We start from the raw sequence: 11,417 nt of genomic DNA on the forward strand, positions 1-11,417 counted from the left end.
GATGTGTGGGAAGAAGCCATCAGTAATTTTGTTGATTTCTTCTGCAAGAGCCTGAGCCACCTCAATAGTATACCTGTCTATGTTGGTAGACACTTTGCATTTCTTATAATTTTGAATGCTTCCAAGAGGACACTCATGAGAGAAAATACACGAGGATATCTTTGCATCCCAGCAGCCAGCCTCTCGATCGGGAATGTCCTTGGGTTCCACTGACCCACCGTGTGGGACAGAGAGAATCAGGTTCATGTTGCCCACTTGATATTCTGTGAAATGATTATGACCAAATATAACCTCTTTGGTGCCAGTGGCTTTCAAAAGCAAATATAAAGTGGAAAGGAAGAACAGATACATATTCTTCATTTGCTGCTGGAAGACTCAGCAATATGGATATATCAGTACCTACATAAAAGCAAAAGACAGATTTTAGGTTACTTATAGCTGAGGACACATGAGAGACTGTTCAGCTCAGGAACAATTAGTTACTGATTAACCTATTTTAATTTTATTCCATGTAGCACAAAGAGGAAGATACTTACATGAGAAACAAAAATGAACAGGGCACTTAGTGTGGCTGGATATAACTGATGCATTGTTTCCAAAAGAGAGGATTCTCCCAGAATAACAGGGCAAGGGAAATGGTAGGTTACTGGGCCTCTTTCATTTCCCCAGAAAGCACGAACACTGATCATCCTATCTGATCCCAGAGAATCACTGGATCCCAGCAAATTATTTGAAATAATCTTTTTCCCACCAAGGCCTCCCTTTTTTCCACCTCTGAAATGTAAGAAGATTCTAACAAAATTTGATAGAACATCTGCATCTCATCGACCTGTGTGAAATATCTTTCCGTTATCCACATGGTTACAGAAACTAGAGGCTATGTCAACTCAGACCAGCACTGGGCTTGTCTAAAATAAGCAGGCTGATAAAAATTGAGTGCTACCAAGCTCTATCTCTAGCTGTGCTCCAGGCTGAGTTAATTTGATAGCATTATAGATAGGTACCAGTGAGTGCATTAAGGAGTGACTCAATATATTCTCTTTAGTTTTCAAGTCTCCATTCTCTTCAGGGGAGCCAAGATATTTTTAAGCCCTCATTAACTCCTCTATTTTTTGGAAAGCTGGAATTCAGCAAGATGCTGACAGTGCTTTCTAGTTTGAAGTCATTACATTTCTAGAAAGATCATAGTCTTGAGTGTAACTTCATTGGACATATGTAAAATTAGTGAGTAAAGTCCATGAAGGACAGAATAAAAAAAGGATACTTTTTACTTCCATGAATAAAAAAAAATGTCAGTATAGGTCAGATAAGGGGTATGTAAATAGATACATTTGCAAATGAGTCAGGCTGCCCTGTTGTCTGGCCTGCCCCTATCATTAAATCATCTGCAGAAATGCAGAGGATGAGAGGCAGACAAGGGAGAGTGTAAGAAGGATCTGCAAGAATCTGTCTATAACACCTGGCCTGAGAATGCGTATGGGAGCAGTCAGTAATACTGAGAGGGCAGGGTGCAGTAAGGAAACATCCTCCCATCATCCACCTACTCTAAGAAAAGGAGAGAGAAATTTCAACCAAATAATGCAGGAATTTTTTTTTTTTTCTTGCTGTGAGGGAATCCTGCTGGCTTTTTAGAGACGACCTCCACTGCCCACTGAGCTGGTCTATACCGAGAAGCCTGTACAGAAAAAGCAAACATCTGTCTTCTTCTCTTCTTTCAGGGCTTAAAGTCCCGAAGTCTGTGAGCTGGAATCCGATCCCTGGGAATCTAATCTACAGTTTTCCTGCAGAACATGATTAACAGCTTTTTTAGTTTCTTTTAACCTTTTAGTTAAAAGGTCCTTTTACTTGAGCTAATGGCTTAAAACAAGCTTTTATCCCAGTCCTTGAAGTTCACACTTCCCTAGATTTCCCCAACACACAGACCTTCACCTGCTAGTACACTGTTTGCATTACCAGAAATGTTGGGGAAAGGAATATTTTCAAACATTATTCAAAATCCCTTTTCTCATAAAAATACAGTGCGTATGCAAAGTAAGTCTAGGAATAGCTCACCTCAGCTGCAGTGAGGCCCAGCACCAAGTTAAATAAATCAACAGCAACAACCCCCAGGTCCTGCTCACCTGCCTCAGAAGGACTCAGGTTTCCTTTGCCTCAGGCTCTCACCTTAAATACAAGGGCACAGCTGTTCCTTTCCCAGCGCCTGCCAAACTGTTTGTTGTCATCTGCAGCAGTTCGCTTGTCTTTTTGCAATTTCTTGTTAATGATTGAATCAAGCTGTTAACAGTACTAGATCATATGGAGAGTACTAGATATATGGAGAGAGCGCTCTGTATAATTCCCAAACTGGAAGAAAGTTGCATTGGCGCAGTTCAGGTGCTGGGCAGACTTGGAGGGTCTGGAGGAACTCGATGATCCTAGACTGGTTTAAAGAATTTCCTCAACAACATACAAGGGGTGTGGAGGAAAAATGTTAAGTCACAGGTTAGAACTGTTATTCTGGACTTTCACAGCAAAACACACACCTTTGTAAAGGATTTTAACTCAAAGTTGTTCAGAGCAACACAGAAGCACCTGCTGCTAGGGAATATGATAGAAAATGTACCTGTTTGTCTTCTTCAGCACAGGGGTGAGGGCCACGTGCATAAGGAACAAAATAACCGTAACAGGCTCCAAGTTCTCTGTTGATCATAGGTAAACTTATATTATTGTGAGGTTAAAAAAAAAAAAAAATCACAATATTTTAAACTGGTAGTAATCACTCCAGAACTGGTTTGAAGATTTACCTGTGAAGAAAGGGAGAGAGAGCTTTTACTGCCTCTGCACCTTCAAAAACAAAACTGAAATGACCTTTGCACTTGACTTCAGCTGGGGCTCCCTCTGTCCCAGAGGTCTCTGGAGGCCAGGCTGAGCCCTGCAGCTATGTGGCACAAAGGCTTCATCTGCACCTGGATGTATCATTTCACAACAAAGGATCACTAAAAGTAAAAAAAATGTTAGCATGCTTTTTGTTCTCTATACTGACGTATGTTTTAGAGATCAAAAAAATTTGTCACAAGCACCACAGCCACACCAAAGGTAAGCTCAGAATAGTTAATATAATCAGTAAAGTCTGCAAAACTGGTAATGCAAAGGGGTTTGAAGTTTAGTGGCAAAGATGGATGCCCTAATTCTGGTTTTGGTTTTGGGGGTCTTCTGAGGGAAGTCTACGAATTTTTCTGAGACTTCACTGTAGAAAAGGTGATAGGATACATCTGTTTGAGTGCACACTCATCTATGTATTTGAAGCTATCTATTATCTCTTCTTTGCTGAGAAAATAAATTCTCACCGCTCAGAATCATTCCAAGGTATGCTGGCAGAGAAAAGGACTGGAACAACTGGAGATGGCAAACTGAAAAGACCTTGTGAGTTGGCAAATAAAAACAAAAGGTGCAGACCTTTGCAATACAGAAAGGAGGTGAAGGATCTGAACATGAAGAATGGAGGAAATACAGCGATTTCTAATAAGAAGGCACTGAGGCATGAAAGAAAGGTAGAGAAAGATGAGGCAGGCTACTGGGTTTTTTTTCCACAGTGAGTCAACCAAGTAGAGGTAAATGCAAGAGTCAAATGCAGTCCACAGTCTTCCACAATGCTTTTTCAGTTTTGCCTCCATCACCCATCACGGTATGATCTCTTTTCCTACTGTTCTCACTTGGTACTGATATGGAGCCGCTCACAACTACATGTTGCTGACTGACAGGATCCCATTCTGCTTCTCGTTATGTACCACTTCACATTATTTTTGGTAAGAAGCACAGAACAATGGGTTCCCGATTCATTGTCTCTAGGCTATGATAATCGGATGTAGAGCCTGTCCTTTTCAATATTTTCTTAAAGATCAAACTGGCAATGTATGGGTATATTAATCACTGTAAACTGATTCAGCTTATTTCAGAAATGCACCTCTTCCATGTCTTTTTTCAGGCTTTGCATTGTAAATTATGAACCAGGTTTCTATTAAGTTTCTACAGATAGTTATGCAAAATATTAAAAATAATTACTTGTGTGGTTTTTGTAAACGGCAATTCCTTCTAAAAATTAAAACATTTACACTCACCTCCAACAAAAAATATGTTGGGATCTTACATGCAGACACAGGGGTTAGCATTCTAGTACCTCCAGAAACGTGCTGAACCTGCAGGAGTTTATGAGCATTACAGGTAATATTCCTCCATGCATGTACCCACTTGTCAACATGCAGTTGCTGTAGCTGCAAACTGTTGCTGCAAATACACATACCTGTATCTTTGTATATGAACTGAGGAAAATGCTTTTTGATGATACGTATGTGGTGAACTTTGAAAATTTCCAAATTTTCAAAAAATTGCCACTAGGCCCTTGGTCTTGCCACTAGGCTACTTGGTCTTCCTTTGACAAAAGCCTCGCAAACTTCAGTGGGGCTGTGTTTGGATTTGAGATTGTACTGCAAGTAACACTCCTCCTTGGCTTCATTCTCTTATACATCCCTACCTTAGCACTGACAAACCTCTGATGAGTAGAAAGACTGCCAAGGGAGATTTCACAGCATTAGTGCATTATATGAATCTTGTGTCTATATACACTTAACTGCAGAAAGACATTGTTTCTAATGCATACTCAAAATGAATGCAGTCAGCACTAGGTGATTAGAGAAACATTTAATATTTCAGAGAGACAGCGTGTGTCGGGGGCTCATACACCCTCATATTGACAATGTGTAGGCAAAAAGGTTTTCTAAGAAGGTAAGTAGCAATTTGAAATATAACTAACTCTTTTATGCCTCTTCTGTATTGTAAAGGCCAAGGAAGACTGCATTTTTCCATGTTTTCAGTACATCCATAACAGAGCATAAGCTATGGAGACAAGGCACTGGAGTGGGCTTGTGTGAGGATCTAAGCCTGCTGACAAACACAGGCATAGATTAGATAAGAAATGGCTGAAGCAGTGAGTGCCTCGGGCGTTTGCTTTTCTGCCTTCCTGGAAATTGTTCTCTGAAGGAGAACAATGTGGCTGGTGAATCAGCTGTTAGTTTATAACAAGAACTAAAATAGGCGTGTTAGACACCCCTTAGCATTCTGGAAGGTAGACTGTGGTGATCCGTACTGTTGATTGGGAGCTTCCATGGCTTCTTTCACTCTGTTACAAATGGTCATCTGCTTTAACTTCTTCGGCATAATTTATGATCCCTGTTTAGATTACTTAAATTTTGGTAAACTACAGATCAGTAAGAAGGGAGGAACACACTCAGTATACACTGTCAGATAAATACAGTTAATAAAGCAGAGCTCCACAAAGACTTTTAATAAGTGACAGCAATTAACTCTGGTAGCTACTATCATTCTTACGCATCACAGTGAATGTTGCACAGCATATTTCTTGGGGAACCACTTACAAATCCAGATAATACAAATGTTCTACCAAACCTACATCCTGTCACTAGTATCTCTGTTTCCACTAGTCCCTAAGTGGAAAATTTGTGAATTTTATGGAGCCTGTGCAAAAGCAGCAAACTGCTAAACATGGCAAGATAAATGGTAACTGCAGGAGCAAACTCCCAGGTCTGTAGCTCAAAGGCCTCTTTGTAGCCTTAAAGGAAGAGATTAAACGTATTACCTGAAACATCTGAAAGCAGTCTTTATGATTATTGAAAATAAACTTATTAGGTGCAAAATAGAAGTATATGATTATTCCACAACCTCTTTTCTTGATGCCACTTATATCTTATTTCCTCCAAAGAGAAAACCATTAGGTGAAGTGCAGCTAGTCACAGTGACATTATTCCCCTTGGAATCTGCTCAGGCTAACGCTTCCACCTTAAAAAAATCTATTATCTGGATATGAGAACAATATTGTCTTAATTCAGGTTATGTATCAGTTGATTAATAAGAAGGTGACTTACTGAGCAACTCGTGCTGCTTCCAAGCACACCTGAGTTTCCATTAGAGGTCTACAAGGCTGTTCTTTACTGGGCACAGCTTGATTTAGTCACAGGTTGCACCCATAGGCAAAGTACCACTGGAGGGAAAAATGCACTTATGTAACAGACAAGTAGGGGCAGGAGAAAAGTAGTTCTGTTAGCAACAGAGTTAATGAAGCCTCATTTTCTGCTCCCCTCCCTTGATCTTCTCGATTTCCAGATGAGGGAAACCTCTTCCTTTAGTAAGGAAGAGACAGACAACAATCTACTTCCAAAAAGCAGGGTTTCCAGGCCTAGGTATGTTCCCTGCTGACACATCAACTTCACATCTAGAGGAGACCAAAGGGTGCCCCAGGCTCACGCCTTTCTCTAGTTTTTGTGCAAAGGAAAGCCTGCGCTGATCATGATTTGTAGATCACGATCCATAGGTCTGCTTGATCAGGGCAGCAAGGCCCTAGGGCGCTCCGTGGTCTGGACCAAAGTTTGAGCTCTGTAAGCTACCACGGAGTAATGCTGGGCACAATTATAAACTGGGAGAGGAGTGGCTGGAGAGCCACCCTGAAGAAAGGGATCTGATCTGGGGGTGCTGGTTGGCAGCAGGCTCAGTAGGAGCCAGCAGTGTCCTCTGGCAGTAAGAGGGCAAACCGCATCCCGGGGTGCATCAAACAGCATAACCAGCCCGGCAAAAGAGGCGACTGTCCCGCTGTGTTCAGCGCTGGTGCAGCCTCACCTCCAGTACTCACACAGTTCTGGGCCTCCTGTTCTGGTCTGCATAAAGGTTAGTTGTCTGCATCAGACCTAGTGATCCCATTTCCTCTCTACAGTCAGTGTTGAGAAAGAAGCAGTTCTAGAGGTAGTTCAACACACTTATCTTAGGCACCTATCTTAAATTTCCATTAGGGATCAACAGGGCTATACTCTGTATAGCTCTTCTTTTTTATTACATCATACAAAACAGTTGGAAAGGAAATGTTTCTGCCACACTTCCTATTTCCAGGTCTATTTGAAATGTATTATGCTACTATTACAAAACTGCCTAAAGAAATGGAAAACATACATGAGAGATTTGGTAATTTCTAGTCTTGGCGAATTCTCCAGATACACAAGCTACTTGTGAAAGGATTGTATTTATTACTGTAAGTCTTGTAACTAACCACAGCGCAGTGCTACTTCCCAGTTTCATCTGGTATCTATGGGAAATAAGACTGCAATACTACAGTATTCTTTACAGGAATAACTCACCAAAGTATTATCATCTGCCTATTTCCTTCCAAGAGAAACTGTTGATCTTAAAGACCAGTATTTTTAGCCAGCTTAAGTCAAGATAGCTCTATTGAAACCAACAAAACCTTTGACTCGTATAAAATTTCTATTATTTTATAGAAGTTATGAGATATAAATGAAGGTGGGTCATAGATAATCAGGCTGAAGACATTTGCAACAAACAAAGTTGTTGCATATCATGCTGCCTCTTCAGCTCCAAGGTATCCACCCTTTCAGATTAAGAAATCAAAGAGGAAAATCTGATCTGCGCAATAATTCTGTAGCTCTGGATTCCTTCAGTGCAAGTTCCTTGGTTCCAGTGCTTCTGACTCTAAGGTTCACCTTACAATTTTTAATGAAACCTAGATAATAGTCAAAAGTAGATTTAATTGAATTGCACATGACATTTTGAATGCTATGGATATATTATACTGTCTACCCTGATTGCTGTACTTCCCATGAACACAGCAGTTTGAGGGAAAAGAAATGTCAGAATTGATGTAAGAACATATTCTTGAGAGAAGCGATCCTAATCCAAACAGAATTCAAATTGCAATTGAATTTAAACTTCTGGAGCATGTCAAATGCAGAAAGAATCATGGAGTGAAAAAGGAAACAGTAAAGAGGAATTTAATCGATATTTTCAGCTTTAAAACATCTTATGCTGTCATCATGGCCAAATTATTTCTATTCATTTCTCAGTGCACACACAATATTCTTAAACTGTTATTCAGATGTGCTCTTTTCAAAATGCATTGAATTTAAGCCTTGCTCTCCACTGTCTGGAAACATTTCTTTTCTGCCCTGCTGACTGAGTCATCTGTATAATGGAGTCAAAATATTGAAAGGACTATACAGACTTCAAAATGGCAAATAAACTATTACCTGGTAGATATCAGTCTAGATATATTTCTCACTGAAAATTTTGTTTTAATTTAAGCAAGCATACCTTTAGGTTAACTAGCAAGAAAAAGAAGCTTTATTGCATATTTCAAACTCAAAACATGTCAATTGTTCATCATTTTACTCCAGACAATTTATTTTTCACTTGTAACTTGAAATCTTTGCAGTGGAACTGCAGTACTAACATCTCAGATGGCTTGTGTTGTGGCTAACACAACTGATGCTGGCCCTGATGTGGGAAATGTAACTATGTGCTTTGACCAGCCCCCTGTTAGGGCTGTTTTTTTCATTTCCACGTCTGGGTGGGCCTTCTGAAGTGAGAGCAGGATATCATCAAGACACATCAGACGTGTCACACAAAGATAAGCCTATCTGATAGTTCCTACCTGTGTAGAAAACAGAGGGGGAAAAAAAAACAACACCAAGCTCTTCAAGGTAGTCAAAAGTCTAGTCTAAGAATTTGTGCTATTGCATTTATAGTAGTTATTGCATTTACGCAATATTTATTTATTTATGCTATTCCATGAAAACTAGAGGGGCACATACAATCATGTTGCTCAGGAAGGGAAAACTTTATACATTTAAATAAGTAAGTTCCTGGTTGCAACTACAAACATACCAGATATTCAAAGTCTGTAAAATGTCAAGCAAAGTACTACATTTGATTCCCCTTCATCTCTATCACTTTTCCTCCATTCCAAGACAGTATCAGGATTCCTTAAACTCTCTTCATAGAGACAGACCGTACCCTAATCAGGATTCAATCACCAGCTGCACAGATCTCCACTAACAGCAGGTTAATAAAGCAGTTAAGCATCACACTTTCTTTTTTAATTGCAGAAAATCAGTAAATAAAAACACTCCAGTGCAGCAGTAATTTTTATTCTAGAGTGCTGGCAAGACTTCTGGGCCAGTGATCTCATTACTTGCAGATGCAAACACGCACACACCCTTGTATTTGATCCAGTCTTAGCTGTGTACTAGTTCAACAAATGAAGCAGACATGCAGGGTTTTATGAGTGCAGAGAACTGCATAATTCAGTACCGCGTGTATAGTCTCTCTTTTGTTCTAATTTTCTCCCCATTCTTTACTGAGTTTCTTGACTGCATTTGTTCTCTTTAGCAATATACAAAGACATACTTCATGAGGACAAGAAACATCAGGAGTAGGATCAATCTGAGACTGTTCTAGGTTCCCGTATGCTGCCAGTAGGAAGAAATTAAGGTTGGCACTGTAGAGTCCCTTGTCATCCTGGTCTGTGGTATGTGCAGACCACTTGTTGGCTATCAACCTACAGTTTACTGTGTTTAATGTGTCAAATAGACAGAGTGAGGTAGTGCAACAGATGGTTTAAATAGGAACTCAATCCCACGCATGAGATATCCCAAAACATTAACTAGATTTGTGAAACAAAAATGTTATTTGTATGCCTTTTTGTCTGTAGTTGGACTATGCTTGTAAAACTCCTTTGTGCACCACTTCAAATTTCAGTATGGGATATGGACGTTCAGAGCTTTTTTAAATGAAAGCATTTAAATGTAAATACATTTACATCTGTGTGTAAATACAGATTTAAAATTCTAACTATGACCATCAATTCTTACAATCACCACAGGCTTTCACTGCTATTAACATCTGTCCCTCACCTCTTCCTTTTCAGTCAGTGACCTGCTGCCACTCTTTCCCTCCCCACTCACGTTAGCTACAGGACTTGGTCCTTTGTCCTGCCAAAATTCTGTGAAGCCTTTTGATTCTAGTAAACTTAATGTTTACAATTTTCCTGTTCATTGTTGTTATACACATGCTGTCCTTTGCTGTAACTGAACCACTCTAGAGCCATCACAGTGAAGAATATTGTCAGAAATGGATCGTTCAGTATGACTGTCATCTCAAAATGACTCATTCAGAATACAGGTTACAGCAATAGTACAAACTGATGGTTACTGTATTTAAGTTCCTTCTATCTCTACTTTGACTTGTAACTTTTACTTATTTAGCTTCTTTACATATAAATATTGTAAGAAAACAGAAGACACAAATACATTCTTTCTCCTGTGGTGGTTTCTCTGCTGGTTTTGTTGTGTTTCTTTCTAGTTGATAACTACCTGAACAACTTTTCTATATACCAGGGTACAGATGTGAAGAGATAGCAAGAATAAAAAGAAGGAACTGAAAATAAATGCTAAATACTATGATGACACAATGTTTCTGGGATGTTGGCCATAATTTTCTCTACTAGTGACTTGGTGGGTATAGAAAATTTGCATTAGGAAGTATTGCCAACACTAAGCTTTTGAACACACGTGTTAGTCCCAACATGTCACCAAAATAGGGAATAAACCTTCTAACGCCAATGTAGCATTAAGAAGCAGGCATTCTCTTCACCTAACATGCATATGTTAAAAGTTCATCCTTTATATAAAGACATGAATATTCATACATTTCCCAAGAAGTCTTCACCTTTCCATGTATCTACTACATTTATATAATGCTGGCATTGCAAAACTACACTATGCATGTGCAGGGGTTTTGGATGGCTGTCAGTGGTCATTTGGGGAGGTAGCACCCTACTTCTTTTCCCCTTTTAGAGTCATGAGTCTTTTGCAGACAATTTCTTCTCCTTGGATGTTTCCCAGCTCTGTTATCTGGCCAAGTTGTTTCTTATCAGTCTTCTTTGAGCAATTCTGCCAGGATGTATCTGTTCTCAAGGTTAGGATATCTTCTCTGCACACTTTAATCACTCAGGCCTTGTTAAGTATAAAGTTAAACTTTGTCTGGTAAAATAATTTCTCAATATTTGGCAGCAATGTTTTCCCTGAGACACAGCAGAACTGAATTTGGCACGCAACATGTGGACTCAATGCTACAACACTGAATCTATTTCAGTGTGTTAAATGTATTTTAATACTTGTGCAGATGCTCGCATTAGGGGCACTTCCCTTGCTGGCAGCAAATGTCACGGTTTACCCTTTAATGTCACGGTCCCTCAGAAGCCCTTTCCCCAGCACTTGTGGCTCTCCTACAATCACTCTGCCCTGCCACCCTTCTCTTTCAAGCTCGTTTCAAATGACAAAGTTCCGGACAACTCCCGGCACCCAACACGGGAGCGATTCCGAAGCGACCTGGACCTCGGAGCCAGCCTGGCCGGGGAAGCCGACGGCACGACGGCACGAGCCCGCCTCCCCCGTGGCCACCGCCGCGCCATGGGCCGGGCCGGGCCGGGCCGCGCCGCCTCACGGGGCCGCAGCTCGCGCCCTGGCGGCGCGGCGCATGCTGGGACTTGTAGTTCCCCCGGCGGGGCGGGGCCGCTGCTC

This window comes from Athene noctua, chromosome 1 (genome assembly GCF_965140245.1).
Source record: "Athene noctua chromosome 1, bAthNoc1.hap1.1, whole genome shotgun sequence".
In the NCBI taxonomy this organism is placed as follows: Eukaryota; Metazoa; Chordata; class Aves; order Strigiformes; family Strigidae; genus Athene; species Athene noctua.